Source organism: Arachis stenosperma, chromosome 9 (genome assembly GCF_014773155.1).
Source record: "Arachis stenosperma cultivar V10309 chromosome 9, arast.V10309.gnm1.PFL2, whole genome shotgun sequence".
In the NCBI taxonomy this organism is placed as follows: domain Eukaryota; kingdom Viridiplantae; phylum Streptophyta; class Magnoliopsida; order Fabales; family Fabaceae; genus Arachis; species Arachis stenosperma.
The window spans coordinates 32,962,297-32,982,362 of NC_080385.1; the positions used below are offsets into that span (position 1 = coordinate 32,962,297).

The 20,066-nt window shown below is 35.5% G+C and overlaps 1 non-coding gene across 1 annotated transcript; it reads left to right on the forward strand.

Moving 5' to 3' along the window:
* Nucleotides 1-1,627: 1,627 nt before the first annotated feature.
* On the forward strand, nt 1,628-1,735 carry LOC130952156 (small nucleolar RNA R71). Its single transcript, XR_009074337.1, has one exon. It is a non-coding gene; the product is annotated as a small nucleolar RNA R71 (small nucleolar RNA).
* The last annotated feature ends 18,331 nt before the right edge of the window (nt 1,736-20,066 follow it).

Here is a 20,066-nt window from a genome sequence, read left to right on the forward strand (position 1 = left end):
GGGGTTCAACACCAAACTTAGAGTTTGGTTGTGGCCTCCCAACACCAACTTAGAGTTTGACTGTGGGGGCTCTGCTTGTCTCTGATTTGAGAGAAGCTCTTCATGCTTCATCTCTATGGTGACAGAGGGATATCCTTGAGCCTTAAACACAAAGGATTCTCCATTCACTTGAATGATCAGTTCACCTCCATCAACATCAATCACAGCCTTTGCTGTGGCTAGGAAGGGTCTGCCAAGGATGATGGATTCATCCATGCATTTCCCAGTCTCTAGGACTATGAAATTAGTAGGAATGTAATGGTCTTCAACCTTTACCAAAACATTCTCTACAAGTCCATGAGCTTGTTTCCTTGAGTTGTCTGCCATCTCTAATGAGATTCTTGCAGCCTGTACCTCAAAGATCCTTAGCTTCTCCATTACTGAGAGAGGCATGAGGTTCACACTTGACCCTAAGTCACATAGAGCCTTCTTGAAGGTCATGGTGCCTATGGTACAATGTATGGAAAACTTCCCAGGATCTTGTCTCTTTGAGGTAATTTCTGCCTAGACAAGTCATCCAGTTCTTTGGTGAGCAAAGGAGGTTCATCCTCCCAAGTCTCATTTCCAAATAACTTGTCATTTAGCTTCATGATTGCTCCAAGGTATTTAGCAACTTGCTCCTCAGTGACATACTCATCCTCTTCAGAGGAAGAATACTCATCAGAGCTCATGAAAGGCAGAAGTAATCCAATGGAATCTCTATGGTCTCATTTTGAGCCTCAGATTCCCATGGTTCCTCATTGGGGAACTCATTGGAGGCTAGTGCACGCCCATTGAGGTCTTCCTCAGTGGCGTTCACTTCCTCCCTTTCCTCTCCAAATTCGGCCATGGTTATGGCTTTGCACTCTCCTTTTGGATTTTCTTCTGTATTACTTGTGAGAGTACTAGGAGGGAGTTCAGTAACTTTCTTGCTCAGCTGACCCACTTGTCCTTCCAAATTTCTGATGGAGGACCTTGTTTCATTCATGAAACTTTGAGTGGTCTTTATTAGATCAGAGACCATTGTTGCTAAGTCAGAAGTATTCTGCTTAGAACTCTCTGTCTGTTGCTGAGAAGATGATGGAAAAGGCTTGCTATTGCTAAACCTGTTTCTTCCACCGTTATTGTTATTGAAACCTTGTTGAGGTCTCTCTTGATTCTTCCATGAGAGATTTGGGTGATTTCTCCATGAAGAATTATAGGTGTTTCCATAGGGTTCTCCTAGGTAATTCACCTCTTCCATGGAAGGGTTCTCAGGATCATAAGCTTCTTCCTTAGATGAAGCATCCTTAGTACTGTTTGGTGCATTTTGCATTCCAGACAGACTTTGAGAAATCAAATTGACTTGTTGAGTCAATATCTTATTCTGAGCCAAAATGGCGTTCAGAGTGTCAATCTTAAGAACTCCTTTCTTCTGACTAGTCCCATTGTTCACAGGATTCCTTTCAGAAGTGTACATGAATTGGTTATTTGCAACCATTTCAATCAATTCTTGAGCTTCTGCAGGCGTCTTCTTCAGATGAAGAGATCCTCCAGCAGAGCTATCCAAAGACATCTTGGATAGTTCAGAGAGACCATCATAGAAAATACCTATGATGCTCCATTCAGAAAGCATGTCTGAGGGACATCTTCTGATTAATTGTTTGTATCTTTCCCAAGCTTCATAGAGGGATTCTCCATCCTTCTGTTTGAAGGTTTGGACCTCCACTCTAAGCTTACTCCATCTTTGTGGTGGAAAGAATTTTGCCAAGAAGGCATTGACTAGCTTTTCCCAAGAGTCCAGGCTTTCTTTAGGTTGAGAGTCCAACCATATCCTAGCTCTGTCTCTTACAGCAAAAGGGAATAGCATCAGTCTATAGACCTCAGGGTCTACCCCATTAGTCTTGACTGTGTCACAGATTTGCAAGAATTCAGCTAAGAACTGATGAGGATCTTCCATTGGAAGTCCATGGAACTTGCAATTCTGTTGCATTAGAGAAACTAATTGAGGTTTAAGCTCAAAGTTGTTTGCTCCAATGGCAGGGATAGAGATGCTTTTCCCATAAAAATCAGGAGTAGGTGCAGTAAAGTCACCCAACACCTTCCTTGCATTATTTGCATTATTGTTGTTTTCGGCTGCCATGTCTTCTTCTTCTTTGAAGAATTCGGTCAGGTCCTCTAAAGAGAGTTGTGCCTTGGCTTCTCTTAGCTTTCTCTTCAAGGTCCTCTCGGGTTCAGGGTCAGCTTCAACAAGAATGCCTTTGTCTCTGCTCCTGCTCATAAGAAAGAGAAGAAAACAAGAAAATATGGAATCCTCTATGTTACAGTATAGAGATTCCTTGAGGTGTCAGAGGAAAAGAAAAATGAAAGACAGAGGTAGAAAATTCGAACTTATCAAAGAAGATGGAGTTCGAATTTTGCATTAAAGAATAGTGTTAGTCCATGAATAGAAGGATGTGAGAAGAAGGGAAGTAATTTTCGAAAATTTAAGTAAAAGATTTTGAAAACATTTTGAAAAACACTTAATTGATTTTCGAAAATAAGAGTGGAAAAGAAATCAAGTGATTTTTGAAAAAGATTTTGAAATTAGAAATTAAAAAGATTTGATTGAAAACTTATTTTAAAAAAAAGATGTGATTGAAAAATTATGGTTTTAAAAAGATATGATTGAAAAGATATGATTTGAAAAACAATTTTAAAAGATATGATTTGAAAACAATTTTAAAAGATATGATTTTAAAAATTAATGACTTGCCTAACAAGAAAAGATATGATTCAAACATAAAACCTTCCTCAATAGAAAAGGCAAAAAATGTTCAATCAAATCATTAATTGTTAGTAAGTATCTTTGAAAAAGGAAGGAAATTAATTTTGAAAACATTTGATTGAAAAGATATGATTTGAAAAAGATTTGATTTTGAAAAACTTTGAAAACTTGAAAAAAATTGATTTGAAAAACAAAATCTTCCCCCTAGCACCATCCTGGCGTTAAACGCCCAGAATGGTATACATTCTGGCGTTTAACGCCCAAAATGCTACCTCTTTGGGCGTTAAACGCCCAACCAGGTGCCCTGGCTGGCGTTTAAACGCCAGTCTGCCTTCTTCACTGGGCATTTTTGAATGCTCAGCTTTTTCTGTATAATTCCTCTGCAGTATGTTCTGAATCTTCAATTCTCTGTATTATTGACTTGAAAAGACACAAATTAAAATTATTTTTGGATTTTTAATAATGAGGAATAATCAAAATGCAATTAAAATCAAATAACAATGCATGCAAGACACCAAACTTAGCAGTTTGTATACTTTTAACACTAACAACATGAGAATGCATATGACAAACACAAAATACTCAAGTCAATAGAATTCAAAGATCAAAACAAGAAAATCATCAAGAACAACTTGAAGATTAATGAAGACACATGCATGAATGCAGTAAGAATAGAAACATGCAATTGACACTAAACTTAAGATGAGACTCTAGACTCAAACAAGAAATATTTTTGGATTTTATGATTTTGTAAAATTTTTTTGGTTATTTTTCGAAAATTAGGTGAAAAAGAAAATAAAGGTATCAAAATTCTTAATGAGAATTCCAGGAATCATGCAATGTTAGTCTAAAGCTTTAGTCTAAAGGAATTAGACATAGCTAGCTAAGCTTCAGCAAGACATTGCATTCAAGAGCTAAATTGATGAAGAACAATCAGCTTTGGTGATGATAAGAACATCACCTTGAAACACTAGAATTCATCCTTAAAGAACTCTGAAAAAAAAATTACCTAATCTAAGCAACAAGATGAACCGTCAGTTGTCCATACACAAGAACAATCCCCGGCAACGGCGCCAAAAACTTGGTGCACGAAATTGTGATCACTACAATTTCGCACAACTAACCAGCAAGTGCACTGGGTCGTCCAAGTAATACCTTACGCGAGTAAGGGTCGATCCCACGGAGATTGGTGGTATGAAGCAAGCTATGGTCATCTTGTAAATCTCAGTCAGGCAGACTCAAATGGGTATAGATGATGAACGAAAATAATATAAAGATAAAGATAGTGATACTTATGTATATCATTGGTGTAAGAGCTTCAGACAAGCGTATGAAGATGCCTTCCCTTCCGTCTCTCTGCTTTCCTACTGCCTTCATCCAATCCTTCTTACTCCTTTCCATGGCAAGCTCGTGTAGGGTTTCACTGTTGTCAGCAGCTACCTCCCATCCGCGCAGTGAAAGCTAATGCACGCACTCTGTCACAGTACTGCCAATCACCGGTTTGGTTCCCTCCCCTACCGGAATAGAATCACTCTTTTGCGTCTGTCACTAACGCCCAGTAGGTTACAGGTTTGAAGCACGTCACAGTCATTCAATCATTGAATCCTACTCAGAATACCACAGACAAGGTTAGACCTTCCGGATTCTCTTGAATGCCGCCATCAGTTCTTGCCTATACCACGAAGACTCTGATCTCACGGAATGGCTGGCTCGTTTGTCAGGCGAGCACTCGGTTGTCAGGCGATCAACCATGCATCATGCAATCAGAAATCCAAGAGATATTCACTAAGCCTCAGATGCTTAATCTATGGTGTGTAGAAACTCCACCGTTGAAAATACATAAGAACAAATGTGATCATTGGTTTCGGCCCCAGAGAGGGAACCAGAAGAACCAAGATGAAAATACAATAGTAAAAGGTCCTATATATAGAAAACTAGTAGCCTAAGGTGTACAAAGGTGAGTAAATGACATAAAAATCCACTTCCAGGCCCACTTGGTGTGTGCTTGGGCTGAGCAATGAAGTAATTTTCGTGTAGAGACTCTTCTTGGCGTTTAACTCCCATTTTGGTGCCAGTTTGGGCGTTTAACTCCCATTTAGGTGCCAGTTCCGGCGTTTAACGCTGGGATTTCTGTAGGTGACTTTGAACGCCGGTTTGGGCCATCAAATCTTGGGCAAAGTATGGACTATCATATATTGCTGGAAAGCCCAGGATGTCTACTTTCCAACGCCGTTGAGAGCGCGCCAATTGGGCTTCTGTAGCTCCAGAAAATCCACTTCGAGTGCAGGGAGGTCAGAATCCAACAGCATCTGCAGTCCTTTTCAGTCTCTGAATCAGATTTTTGCTCAGGTCCCTCAATTTCAGCCAGAAAATACCTGAAATCACAGAAAAACACACAAACTCATAGTAAAGTCCAGAAAAGTGAATTTTAACTAAAAACTAATAAAAATATACTAAAAACTCAACTCAAACTACTAAAAACATACTAAAAACAATGCCAAAAAGTATACAAATTATCCGCTCATCAGTTGCCTCCCAACAAGTGCTTCTTTAATGTCAATAGCTTGACAGTGGCTCTCATGGAGCCACAAAGGTGATCAGGTCAATGTTGTATAGTCCCAACACCAAACTTAAAGTTTGGATATGGGGTCTTAACACCAAACTTAGAGTTTGGTTGTGGCCTCCCAACACCAAACTTAGAGTTTGACTGTTGGGGCTCTTCTTGACTTTGAACTGAGAGAAGCTCTTCATGCTTACTCTCTTTTGTCACAGAGAGATGGCCATATGCCTTAAACACAAGGTAGTCCCCATTCAATTAAAAGACTAATTCACCTCTGTTGACATCTATCACAGCTCCTGCTGTGGCTAGGAAAGGTCTTCCAAGGATGATGCATTCATCCTCTTCCTTCCTAGTGTCTAAGATTATGAAATCAGCAGGGATGTAAAGGCCTTCAACCTTTACTAACACGTCCTCTACTATTCCATAAGCTTGTCTCAATGACTTATCTGCCAATTGTAATGAGAACAAGGCAGGTTGTACCTCAATGATCCCCAGCTTCTCCATTACAAAGAGTGGCATAAGATTTATCCCTGACCCTAGATCACATAGAGCTTTTTCAAAGGTCATGGTGCCTATGGTACAAGGTATTAAGAACTTGCCAGGATCTTGTCTCTTTTGAGGTAAAATTTGCTGAATCCAGGTATCCAGTTCTCTAATGAGCAAAGGAGGTTCACTTTCCCAAGTCTCATTACCAAACAACTTGGCATTCAGCTTCATGATAGCTCCTAAATATTGAGTAACTTGCTCTCCAGTCACATCTTCATCCTCTTCAGAGGAAGAATAGTCTTCAGAGCTCATGAATGGCAGAAGGAGATTTAATGGAATCTCTATGGTCTCTATATGAGCCTCAAATTCCTTTGGATCCTTAATAGGAAACTCCTTCTTGCTTGAGGGACGTCCCAGGAGGTCTTCCTCACTAGGATTTTCGTCCTCCTCCTCCCTTGTGCATTCGGCCATATTGATTATATCAATGGCCTTGCACTCTCCTTTTGGATTCTCTTCTGTATTGCTTGGGAGAATACTGGGAGGAGTTTCAATGACTTTCTTACTCTGCTGGCCTACTTGTGCCTCCAGATTTTTGATGGAGGATCTTGTTTCACTCATGAAACTGAAAGTGGCCTTTGACAGATCAGAGACTAGATTGGCTAAATTAGAAGTGTTTTGTTCAGAATTCTCTGTCTGTTGCTGAGAAGATGATGGGAAAGGCTTGCTATTGCTCAGCCTATTGCGTCCACCATTGTTAAAGCCTTGTTGAGGCTTTTGTTGATCCTTCCATGAGAAATTTGGATGATTTCTCCATGACGAGTTATAGGTGTTTCCATAAGGTTCACCCATGTAATTAACCTCTGCCATGGCAGGGTTCTCAGGATCATAAGCTTCTTCAGAAGCTGCCTCTTTAGTACTGTTGGATGCATGTTGCCATCCATTCAAATTTTGAGAGATCATATTGACCTGTTGAGTCAACACTTTGTTCTGAGCCAATATGGCATTCAGAGCATCAATTTCAAGAACTCCTTTCTTCTGAGGTATCCCATTATTCACAGAATTCCTCTCAGAAGTGTACATGAATTGGTTGTTTGCAACCATGTCAATGAGTTCTTGAGCCTCTTTAGGCGTTTTCTTTAGGTGAATGGATCCACCTGCAGAATGGTCTAATGACATTTTCGAAAATTCAGATAGACCATAATAGAATATATCAAATATGGTCCATTCTGAAAATATGTCATATGGACATCTTTTGGTCAGCTGCTTGTATCTTTTCCAAGCTTCATAGAGGGATACACCATCTTTTTGTTTGAAGGTTTGAACATCCACTCTCAGCTTGCTCAGCTTTTGAGGAGGAAAGAATTTATCCAAGAAGGCAGTGACTAGCTTATCCCAGGAGTCCAGGCTATCCTTGGGTTGTGAATCCAACCATATTCTAGCTCTGTCTCTTACAGCAAAAGGGAAAAGCATGAGTCTGTAGACTTCAGGATCAACTCCATTCGTCTTTACAGTCTCACAGATCTGCAAGAACTCAGTTAAAAACTGGTAAGGATCTTCAGATGGAAGTCCATAAAACTTGCAGTTCTGTTGGATTAAAGCAACTAGTTGAGGCTTAAGCTCAAAATTATTGGCTCTAATGGTAGGAATGGAGATACTTCTTCCATCAAATTTGGATGTTGGCTTTGTGAAGTCACCAAGCATTCTCCTTGCATTATTATTATTTTCGGTTGCCATCTCCTTTTCTTGTTCTAATGTTTCTAAAAGGTTACCTTTAGATTGTTGTAACTTAGCTTCTCTTAATTTTCTCTTCAGAGTCTTTTCAGGTTCTGGATCAATTTCAACAAGAGTGCCTTTTTCCTTGTTCCTGCTCATATGAAAGAGAAGAAAACAAGAAAAGAAGAGGAATCCTCTATGTCACAGTATAGAGATTCCTTTATGTTAGTAGAAGAAGAAAGGGGAGAATAATGTAGAAGAGTGGGTTCGGATATTTAGGTGAAGAGAGGTGAAGAGAAGTGTTAGTAAATAAATAATTAAATAGAATAAGAGAGAAGAGATAGAAAATTCGAAAATAATTTTTTTTTTAAAAAAGGGTTAGAAATTTTCGAAAATTAGAGATAAGAAATAAGATTAAATTTAAATTAAAACTAATTAATTAATTAAAAGGAATTTTGAAAAAAGGTGAGATATTTTCGAAAATTGAAGAGGGAAAAGTAGTTAGGTGGTTTTGAAAAAGATAAGAAACAAACAAAAAGTCAAATAGTTAGTTGAAAAAGATATTAAAATCAAATTTTAAAAAGATAAGAAGATAAGAAGTTAGATAAGATATTTTAAAATCAAATTTTGAAAAAGATAAGATGTAAAAGATAAGAAGATTTAATTCAAAAATTTAAAATTACTTACTTCACTAACAAGAAACTACAAGATAAGATTCTAGAACTTAAAGATTGAACCTTTCTTAACAAGAAAGTAACAAACTTCAAATTTTTGAATCAATCACATTTTTTTTGTTAGCTAATTTTCAAAAATTTGATATAAGATAAGAAAAAGGTTTTGAAAATATTTTGAAAAAGATTTTTTTTTGAAATTTTCGAAAAAGAGAAAAAATTGGAAAAGATATGATTTTTGAAAAAGATTTTGAAAAGATAATATTTTTAAATTTTTGAAAATTTGACTTGACTTGTAAGAAACAACTAATTTTGAAAATTTTTGACCAAGTCAACCCAAAATTTCGAAAATTTGGAGAGAAAAAAAAGGAAAAGATATATTTTTGGTTTTTGAATTTTTAATTATGAGAGAGAAAAACACAAACATGACCCAAAACATGAAAATTTTGGATCAAACACTTAATGCATGCAAGAACACTATGAATGTTAAGATGAACACCAAGAACACTTTAAAGATCATGATGAACATCAAGAACATAATTTTGAAAAATTTTTGATGCAAAGAAAACATGCAAGACACCAAACTTAGAAATCTTTAATGCATGGACTCTAACAAACGAAAAATGCATATGAAAAACAACAAACAACACAAAACAAGAAAACATCAAGATCAAACAAGAGGACTTATCAAGAACAACTTGAAGATCATGAAGAACACTATGAATGCATGGAATTTTCGAAAAATGCAAGAAAAATTTTTAAAGCATGCAATTGACACCAAACTTAAAAATTGACTCAAGACTCAAACAAGAAACACAAAATTTTTTTGATTTTTATGATTTTCTAATTTTTTTTTGGATTTTTATTATTTTTTTCGAGAATAAAGTTAGGAAAAACGAAAAAGAAAAGAAAAATTTTGAAAAAGATTTTTGAAAAGAAAATTACCTAATCTGAGCAACAAGATGAACCGTCAGTTGTCCATACTCGAACAATCCCCGGCAACGGCGCCAAAAACTTGGTGGACGAAATTGTGATTCCTTTGTTATTGTATTTTGTAAAATTCATTGCTTTTTCAACTATGTGTGGACACAACTCCGTTCAACTTAACCAGCAAGTGTACTGGGTCATCCAAGTAATACCTTACGTGAGTAAGGGTCGATCCCACAGAGATTGTTGGTATGAAGCAAGCTATGGTCACCTTGTAAATCTCAGTTAGGCAGATTAAATGGTTATGGGTTTCGAAAATTAATAATAAATAGAAAATAAAAAGGGATAGAAATACTTATGTAAATCAATAGTGGAAATTTCAGATAGGCGTGTGGAGATGCTAGAATCCTTTCGAATCTCTACTTTCTTATTGCTTTCATCCAATCCTTCTTACTCCTTTCCATGGCAAGCTGTATGTAGGGCATCACCATCATCAATGGCTACTTTTAATCCTTTCGGGAAAATGGTCCTATGCGCTGTCACTGCACGGCTAATCGTTTGGAGGCATCACCTTTGTTGATAGCTACATCCCATCCTCTCAGTGAAAATGGTCCAAATGCTCTGTCACATCACGGCTAATCATCTGTCGGTTCTCAATCAGGTTGGAGTAGAATCCCTTGATTCTTTTGCGTTTGTCATCACGCCCAGCCTTCAGGAGTTTGAAGCTCGTCACAGTCATTCAATACCGGAATCCTACTCGGAATACCACAGACAAGGTTAAACTTTCCAAATTCCCAGGATCCTACTTGGAATACCACAGACAAGGTTAGACTTTCCGGATCCCCATGAATGCTGCCATCTATCTAGCTTATACCACGAAGATTCTATTGGGGAATCTAAGAGATATGCGCCCGGCCTAAGGTAGAACGGAAGTGGTTGTCAGTCACGTGCGTTCATAGGTGAGAATGATGATGAGTGTCACGGATCATCACATTCATCAAAGTGTTGTGCAACGTATATCTTGGAATAAGAATAAAAGAGAATTGAATAGAAAGTAATAGTAATTGTATTGAAACTTGAGGTACAGCAGAGCTCCACACCCTTAATCTATGGTGTGTAAAAACTCCACCGTTGAAAATACATAAGTGAGAGGTCCAGGCATGGCCGAATGGCCAGCCCCCATGGTCTAAGGACTATGCGCCCCCAGATGTTCCTTAGATCTAAAGTGATCAAAAGATAAGACGTCTAATACAATAGTAACTTATCCTATTTATACTAGACTAGCTACTAGGGTTTACATGAGTAAGTAATTGATGCATAAATCCACTTCCGGGGCACACTTGGTGTATGCTTGGGCTGAGCTTGATCTATCCACGAGCTGAGGCTTTTCTTGGAGTTGAACGCCAAGTTATGACGTGTTTTGGGCGTTCAACTCCGGATCATGACGTGTTTCTGGCGTTTAACTCCAGACAGCAGCATGTACTTGGCGTTCAACGCCAATTTAAGTCATCAATTTCCGAATAAAGTATGGACTATTATATATTGCTGGAAAGATCTGGATGTCCACCTTCCAACGCCGTTGAGATTGCGCCATTTGGAGTTCTGTAGCTCCAGAAAATCCATTTTGAGTGCAGGGAGGTCAAGTTCCAACAGCATCAACAGTCCTTTTGTCAGCCTTTTTCAGAGTTTTGCTCAAATCCCTCAATTTCAGCAAGAAATTACCTGAAATTACAGAAAAACACACAAACTCATAATAAAGTCCAGAAATGTAAATTTAACATAAAAACTAATGAAAACATCCCTAAAAGTAGCTTGAACTTACTAAAAACTACCTAAAAATAATGCCAAAAAGCGTATAAATTATCCGCTCATCAAGTACCTTTTCTAGGTCTTGGTTTCTAAAATGCTTCATAAAGTTGGCAGCAACGTGTTGTGCACAAAAGGCTTGAAAGGCTGCAAGAGCGTGCCAACCATTTTCTTCAGTATTCAATGTAGAATCAATTGAGTTGTACCTATCCGAAATCACCAAGATGTAAGGTTAAGGTGTGACTTGCTTCCTAAGATAAGTTAGAAAAAAGGACCATGCCTCCCTCGTCTCTCCCTTAACCACCACAAATATAATAGGCAATATGTTTGTATTGCCATCTTGCATAATAGCCATCAGCAGAGTTCTTCTGTATTTACCATACAAAGGAGTCACATCAATGAATATTAGTGTTTTGCAATGCTTGAAAGCCTCCACACAAAGTGAAAAAGTTCAAAATATCGGATGACACATAGCATTGTCTTCGTCACCACATTATGATTGAGTCACAAGTTGCCCCAAAGTACTTAACATATGATATAGGTTAAAACATAAGCTCATTTTAACTACACTTGAAAGTACAACAAATATAACAACAATACCGGATTAATACATCTACTTTACAGACATCCATCTCGAAAGCTCATTGTATGATTCCTTTCAATCTCCATAAATTTTAGAAATTATTCATTGATTTGCAAGACATATCTTTTTGTAGGATGCTTTGTATCTAAGGTGACTCTCATTAGATCCTTGCAAAACTCTTATATCGATGGTCGAATCTATTTTGACCGTTGTAAATATCGCCTGAGCTATAACTTTGGAGTCCAACTTTTGATGGTCCTTCTTGACGACATACAAGAACGAGGCCTAACATATCTTTGCACTTTTCATTTTTCCTGTTTGCGTCAATAGGCCACGCGTATGTGATGAGCGGATAATTTATACGCTTTTTGGCATTGTTTTTACATAGTTTTTAGTAAGTTTAAGCTACTTTTAGGGATGTTTTCATTAGTTTTCATGTTAAATTCACATTTCTGTACTTTACTATGAGTTTGTGTGTTTTTCTGTGATTTCAGGTAAATTCTGACTGAAATTGAGGGATTTGAGCAAAACTCTGAAAAAGGCTGACAAAAGGACTGCTGATGCTGTTGGATTCTGACCTCCCTGCACTCGAAATGGATTTTCTGGAGCTACAGAACTCTAAATGGCGCGCTCTCAACGGCGTTGGAAAGTAGACATCCAGGGCTTTCCAGCAATATATAATAGTCCATACTTTATTCGAAGAATGACGACGCAACTTGGCGTTGAACGCCAAGTACACGCTCCTTTCTGGAGTTAAACGCCAGAAAAATGTCATGATCCGGAGTTGAACGCCCAAAACACATCATAACTCGAAATTCAACTCCAAGAGAAGCCTCAGCTCGTGGATTGATCAAGCTCAGCCCAAGCACACACCAAGTGGGCCCCGGAAGTGGATTTATGCATCAATTACTTACTCATGTAAACCCTAGTAGCTAGTCTAGTATATATAGGACATTTATCTATTGTATTAGACATCTTTGGTCTCAGTTTTATTTTATTCTTCATCTTAGGAGATCATTGATCACGTTTAGGGGGGCTGGCCATTCGGCCATGCCTGGACCTCTTTCACTTATGTATTTTCAACGGTGGAGTTTCTGCACACCATAGATTAAGGGTGTGGAGCTCTGCTGTACCTCAAAGATTAATGAAGTTCTATTTTCTTTTATTCAAATCTCTATCTTATTCTTATTCCAAGATATTCATTCCTACCCAAGAACATGATGAATGTGATGAGTTAATAACCCTCATCATCATTCTCACTTATGAATGCGCGTGATTGACAACCACTTCCGTTCTACATGCAACAAGGCTTGAATGTTTATCTCTTAGATTCCCCAACAGAATCTTCGTGGTATAAGCTAGATAGATGGCGGCATTTATGAGGATCCGGAAAGTCCAACCTTGTCTGTGGTGTTCCGAGTAGGATCCTGGGAATCCGGAAAGTCTCACCTTGTCTGTGGTATTCCGAGTAGGATTCCGGTAATGAATGACTGTGACGTGCTTCAAACCTGCAACCTGCTGGGCGTTAGTGACAGACGCAAAAGAGGGATTCTATTCCAGCAGGGGAGGGAACCAACCGGTGATTGGCCGTACTGTGACAGAGTGCGTGAGCATTAGCTTTCACTGCGAGGATGGGATGTAGCTATCAACCATGGGTGATGCCTCCAGACTGGTTAGCTGTGCGAGTGACAGCCGCATAGGATATTTCCCCGTGAGGATTAAAAGTAGCCACAGCTGATGGTGAACCCCTATACAAAGCTTGCCATGGAAAGGAGTAAGAAGGATTGAGTAGAAGCAGTGGGAGAGCAGGCGTCCGAGAGTTCTACAGCATCTCCATTCCGCTTATCTGAAATTCCTACCAATGATTCTGCATAAGTATTTCTATCCCTTTTATTATTCCTTTTTATTTACAATCCAATAATCACAATTACCTTTTTAATCTGCCTAACTGAGATTTGCAAGGTGACCATAGCTTGCTTCATACCAACAATCTCTGTGGATTCGACCCTTACTCACGTAAGGTTATTACTTGGACGACCCAGTACACTTGCTGGTTAGTTGAACGGAGTTGTGAAGAAAATAAACAGTGCCATAAGAGTATACATCCTTTATAAACAAAATAACAAGTGATCACAATTTCGTCCACCAGTATGCTCTCCTCATAGCCCATCCAAACTAAGTGCAGTATATAGACTATTTCAAATGGTCACTCTCTAATACTGTATACTTTACAGCCCTTCTGATGTTATACATCTTAAATGCCATGAGAATAGCTTCTTTGTTCTTAAATTGTTGTCTGACTTTGAACTCATTGGCTAGGTCATCATTTATCCCATCCTTGATGGAAAGAACCCTCTTGATTCATTACATCCAGATTCAAAGACACAAAGTGAACAGGATGATCGTACCTCTAAAAAATATGGGATGTGCAAGTGCAAACTACAAGTTAGTGTAGTAGTTTATTTTCTCTTCCTCTTTATTAGGTATATCCACAGGTCTTGCCTCTAATTTCTCAACCTTAGAGATAGGTTTAACTTAATAAGAATTAGTCATCAGATCTCCACCAATAGCATACCTCTCATAGGTTTTTTAAATCTACTTGCAATAGCTTCTCTTGTGGCACATTCTGATTCTGGTTTGAACTCTCTATGCTACCCTTGACTAGCATGTTCAGATCGATCATCATCCTTCTAATGTTTGTTTTTCAGTGCCACTTGACTTTATATCGCCAACATCAAAAGAACTTTCTTCACACATATTAATCAACATAACCAAAAACTCTAATACATGAATCAATGGATGACAAGAATGCCAGGGGAGGACTAGCTCAACGTCACAGTCGTAACGTAATGAATATCTGTGTCAAACAAGATAGAATGCTTCTATTCAATTTACAAAATTATTATTAAATCCTATTCTACCAAGACATAAATAATATCTTTTATCTGTAATATTTTTTTTTGTTTCGTATGTTGTTGACCAATAACTTGTAAAATAAAAATTTTTAAATTTGTTAAATATCGTACTTTAACTAGAATGTAAATAAATATATGTTGAACTAAATTAAATACAATCGATCCATTATGATCTCTTATAATGTTTCTATTGTAATGAATTGATAACAATGATGTTTGGATCATTATTTTAAATATGAGAAATGAAATTTAAAATTTCAAATTAAAGAGATGTAGACGCAAAAAATTTAGGTGTATAAAGTATTTGAGAATTAGAAGTGGAGAGATAGAAAGGAGTGGCAGACATTGAATTACTAAACTGTCAAGGGATATTTATATTTAGAGACTAAGTCTAAAATCGGGTGGGGGTGAGACCTTTAGACTATCTCCAGTAGGGAACTCATCCCAGTTCTTGTTTATGGCCCACTTGTCATAAAAAGTAACTCCACATCAGCTTTTGCGTCATAAACAGTAAATAGGAACTCAAAGCATCTCTCTCTTCTCCATTAGGAGGAACTAACTTTAATCCCTATTGTAGTCCCACTTAATTAATTAATTAAAATACTTAAAATAAATGTAATTAATTTTTTTTCAATAATATAATTCAAATTTATAAATTTAAAAATAATTCATAGTTAAAAGATATTAATATTAAATAAATTCATATATAACAATAATACACAATATATAATTCGGGATTACACTAATTTGTAAAATTAATTAATACAAAGAAAAACATAATTAAGCTTTATAGTTGACGACAAACATTGTGAAATTGCCATATGTATTCAATCAAGTCCTCTTTCAATTATCTATGCTATGCTGCTGTATATTTTGAAATTGGATATTTTTTTGAAAAAATATAAAAATTAAATTTATTTTTTGATTTAAGTAAATTTAATTAATTATAATTTAATATGATACTATAAATAATATTTAATATTAATTATGATATATATAATTAATATAAATTATTAATTAAATAAAAATTTAATTATTTAATCTAATTAATTATTATAATTATTAATAAATTAATTATAATTTAATTATTTAATTAATTATTATTTAAATAATTAATATAAATTATTAATTAAATAAAAATATAATTACTTAATATAATTAATTATTATAATTATTATTGAATTAATTATTATTTAATTATTTAATATATCTATTTAGTTAATTAACATTATATATAATTATTTATTTTCTAACTAACTTGCCATTTGGCAAGTGTTGCTTGTTTCACAGGAGTCCCTGTTCAGAGGGACTCCTAGGGCTGGCAATGGGTAGGGTAGGGTAGGGTCTGAACCCTACCCGCGGGTTGAAAATTCTATTAATACTCTATCCTACCCTATCCGCGGATTGAGAATCTCTCAACCCTAACCCTACCCGCACCCTAAAGTTCTAAACCCTACCCTACCCTACCCTACCCGCAGATATATAAAAATTTTTCAAAGTAAATATAAAATTCAATCATGTCAAATTTTATACATATTAATGACATAAAAAATAACAAACTAGTACTCTAAATTACTAAATTAACTAACTAGTTTAGTGGTTGTTTACTTATTGTAAGTCATTACATAAGAAATGTTGTAGGTTCAACTCTCACGTCTTTAACTATATACCTAATTTTTATAAAATATGTGTTATATATTTGAGGTGCGGGTAGGGTAGGGTAGGGTACACCCTAAACCCGTACCCTACTCTACCCGCAGCGGGTAGGGTAGCCTACCCTACTCGAACGGATTGGACCGGGTTGGATACCCGCGGGTAGGGTATGAATTGCCAGTCCTAGGGACTCCCCCTCCTTGGAATTTGTGTGGGAACTCTCTTTCTTCCCACTCCAACGCAGAAGCCTTCTTTTCTTCTGACATAACAGTAATTGGGCTTCAATTTTTACTCCCGTTGGAGATGCTCTTACACTCGATCAAAAAAAGGGAGAGGGGAAAAGACCTATTTACATGCAAATTGGTTGTGGCTGTCCCGATTTACATGCAAATCGATGGGACTGACCCTTGTTCTCCTTCAAATCAAGATTCCCTTACCCGATTCTTTTTGTTTTCTTCAAACCAAAAAAAAAAAAAGAGTGTATTTAAGTAAATAATTCCTTTTCTATTTCTTATCTCAAATAATCAACTTTTTTTAATTCATTTTAGTGAAAACCTGAATTTTTAGTCTTGTCAAAATTTAATTTCTGATGGACAGAAAATAGCTACCAAATCGGCTGTATATACACAGCTACTGGTGCTATAGAAGCAGTTGTGAACAATGAAGTGATTAGGCAACAACTACCCCTGGCCCGTTCTGTGTTTTAGGGTCCCGGTCCCCACAACTCACGTTGTTGAAGGGCACAACACAATAAGGCCCCTTATTCCCAGGGGGCACATGTCCCTCTTTTAGAGGCTACCTGATTAATTATGAATTTATGATAACGACCTTACTTCACTTTTTCATCCCCGTAGCCCCACATTTTAATACTTCTAACATTATCGGATCTTATAAACACATTCATACTATTAGCTGCACCTCGATCATACTCAATATTCATTCAATCTTTTGTCTCATTATTATCTCAACTCCACTGTTACCAATTCAATTCAATTACATTGTCTCTCACTCTCTCTTAATTTGATTTAGTTTTTTATTTTTGAGAAAAAAGATAAATATGTCATTGATCTTTTGATATGTAGACATTTAAGTTTTTAACATTTTTAAAATTTGGACATATTGGTTCATCATATTCAGACTCAACAAAAAAATTAAACTTGACTCTCATTATACTGACATGATTGATACGAATACACACCTGAGAGAGTTTTTAAAATTGGACAAATTAGACTCAAGGATCGATATGTCTAGATTTTGAAAAAGTTAATGACTTAAATGTATTTTTAAATTCTCAAAGACTTAAATATCTGCAGACCAAAAAGTCAAGGATCGATTTGTCATTTTTTCTTTATTTTTTATCCCAAAAAATCAAATTAAAAAAAAGTTTATATACTAAATAAAATTTATTCTTAATTTATACTTCCGTGTAAAATAGTACGTTATTGTTGAAATGTCATCCGTCATCTTACATAAACTTTACTGTTGTAATTAACATGTGATCATACAAAGAAAAATAAAAATAGATATTGTCATCCATTTTTTGTAATACTACTTTCAAATTTATAAGATTTTATTATAAATATATTTTGTACTAAGATTAATCTCGCAAATAGAAGTGGAAATGGCATTATAAATTTAGAAGTGATAATATCTGCTTTCAAAAGATGAACTAACCAAATATATTTTCTTTTCCTTTTGTAAACAAAAATAGTAACAATGAAATTATAAACCTTCTAACAGTTATTGTATACATATATCATATTTGCTATTCGATATCAACATCTAATAATTTCTTATAATCAACCACCGCAACTGGAAGTGTCAACTCAATGACTATCCTTGAAGGATTTTATTTTAGTAACAGAAAAAAAAAGGTTATGACTATATTAAAATCAACATCAAAGGATCGAGTGGCAATCGATTTATATGGTATATGAAATTGGTCACGTCTTAATCTACTGTAGTAGCTAGTGCTCAAATAGAGCCATGAGTGTTGCTTCCACATTCTATTTAATTTGCTTCTACTTTTCAAATTTTGGCCGGTAATCGTGTAAAATATGTTAATAATAATATGCAGTGCAATAAAATTAATCATGATTTGAGGGCCTGCTTGCTTTCCAAAGATACATTATATATGTCCATTGAATCTTACAAGTTATATCCGACTTGCGTGAATCATTTAGCCACAACTTCCGGACTTTAATTTCTTAATTAGTCTCTCTTCTTTTTCTTGTTTGTAATCTATAATATCTTTTGGGTCACATCGAGGAGTGCTTTATTCTTTTTAAAAGTTATTATCAAAATATTATTTGAGTTTTTTTACTTAAATAAAATAAAGAAATTCCAAAATTATTTGATTTTCTTAAATTAATTTTCAAAACGTAAATTTTTTATTTTTATTAATATATAAATTATTTCAAAACGATGTGTTTAAGATTATATGTTAAACGATACATCTTAGGACGATTTATATTTGAAAGTCTTTTCATAAATCGTCTCAAGATAATGAAGTTTTCAAATTAAATATAAATCATTCTATTTTGTGATGATTTACGTTTTTTACTCTTAAAACACAGCAACTTAGGACGATTTATGTTTAAACCTAAATCTCAGGAGCCTGTAAAGATTTACGTGTTGGAGGCTAACCCTCAAGACCCTATAATAATTCCTATTGTTATCATCGTTTTTTTCTCCATCTTCATCATCACGGTCGTGATTATCATTATCGTTACTGTAACAATTCCTATTGTTATCATCGCTTTTTTCTCCATCTTCATCATCACGGTCGTCATTATCATTATCGTTATTGTTATCGTTATCATTCTTGTTATCATTATCATTTTCTTCTTATACGTATAACAGTTCAAATCCAGAATGTATCAAAATTCCTTAATGATGACGACAAATAAACGAAGCCAGTTCAAAACAAACTCAGAGCAAGTGCACCTTATTTAAAGGAAAAAAGACAGATAGTTCCCTGACTTTTTAAATTTTTGACAAATACATCCCTGACAAAATTTAAATACAAAAAGTCTCCGACTTTAACAAACGGAGGACAATTTAATCCTTCCGTCTATTTGCTTCTCATACACCAAACGGAACTGGCTGACGTGGATGAATGGTGTCCATGTGTCCGTTACAGTGCCACGCTGGAAGGGAAATAAAGTTTAAAGGACAAATAAGTCATTGAAGTCATTTTTGCAAATAAAATTTGAAGGACAAATAGGTCCTTGAGAATTTAGTTCATTATACTTTTTAAAAAAATTAGACTTTTTCATATAGTTCATATAAAATTTTATAACTAAAAATCTTATTTTATTTAAATGAACTAAATTCTCAAAATTAAAACATATTTGTCCTTCGAACTTTATTTATAAAATGACGTCAAAAACTTATTTGTCCTTCGAACTTTATTCCCCTTCTAGCATGGCACCGTAACGAACACCTGGACATCGTTTCATCCACGTCAGCCAATTCCGTTGTGTATGAGAGGCAAATAGACGGAAGGATTAAATTGTCCTCCGTTTGTTAAAATCAGGGACTTTTTTATATTTAAATTTTGTTAGAGATGTATTTGTCAAAAATTTAAAAAGTCAAGGACCTATCTGTCCTTTTCCCTTATTTAAATTCAGAATGCCCCAAAATTGAATTCAAAATACAACAAAATTACTTAATGATAACTCAAAACTCCTCCTCTTCCTTTTTCTTCTTCATTATTATCATCATCATCTTCTTCTTTTTTTGTTCATCTTCTCCTTCTTGTTTTACCTTCTCATGATTTTTCTTATTTTACTCTCTTAACAAGAATATAAAAAGAAAATATCAGACAAAGAAGAAGAAGAAGAAGAAACACATAATGCTACAACATTAGTAGAAAAAGGAATAACCTACAGTCATTCAACAAAATAAGATTGTAATACAGTACAAACATGTTTATTCAAGTCTAATATGTGAAATATAATTTTTCTAAAAGAAAAAATAAGAGCAA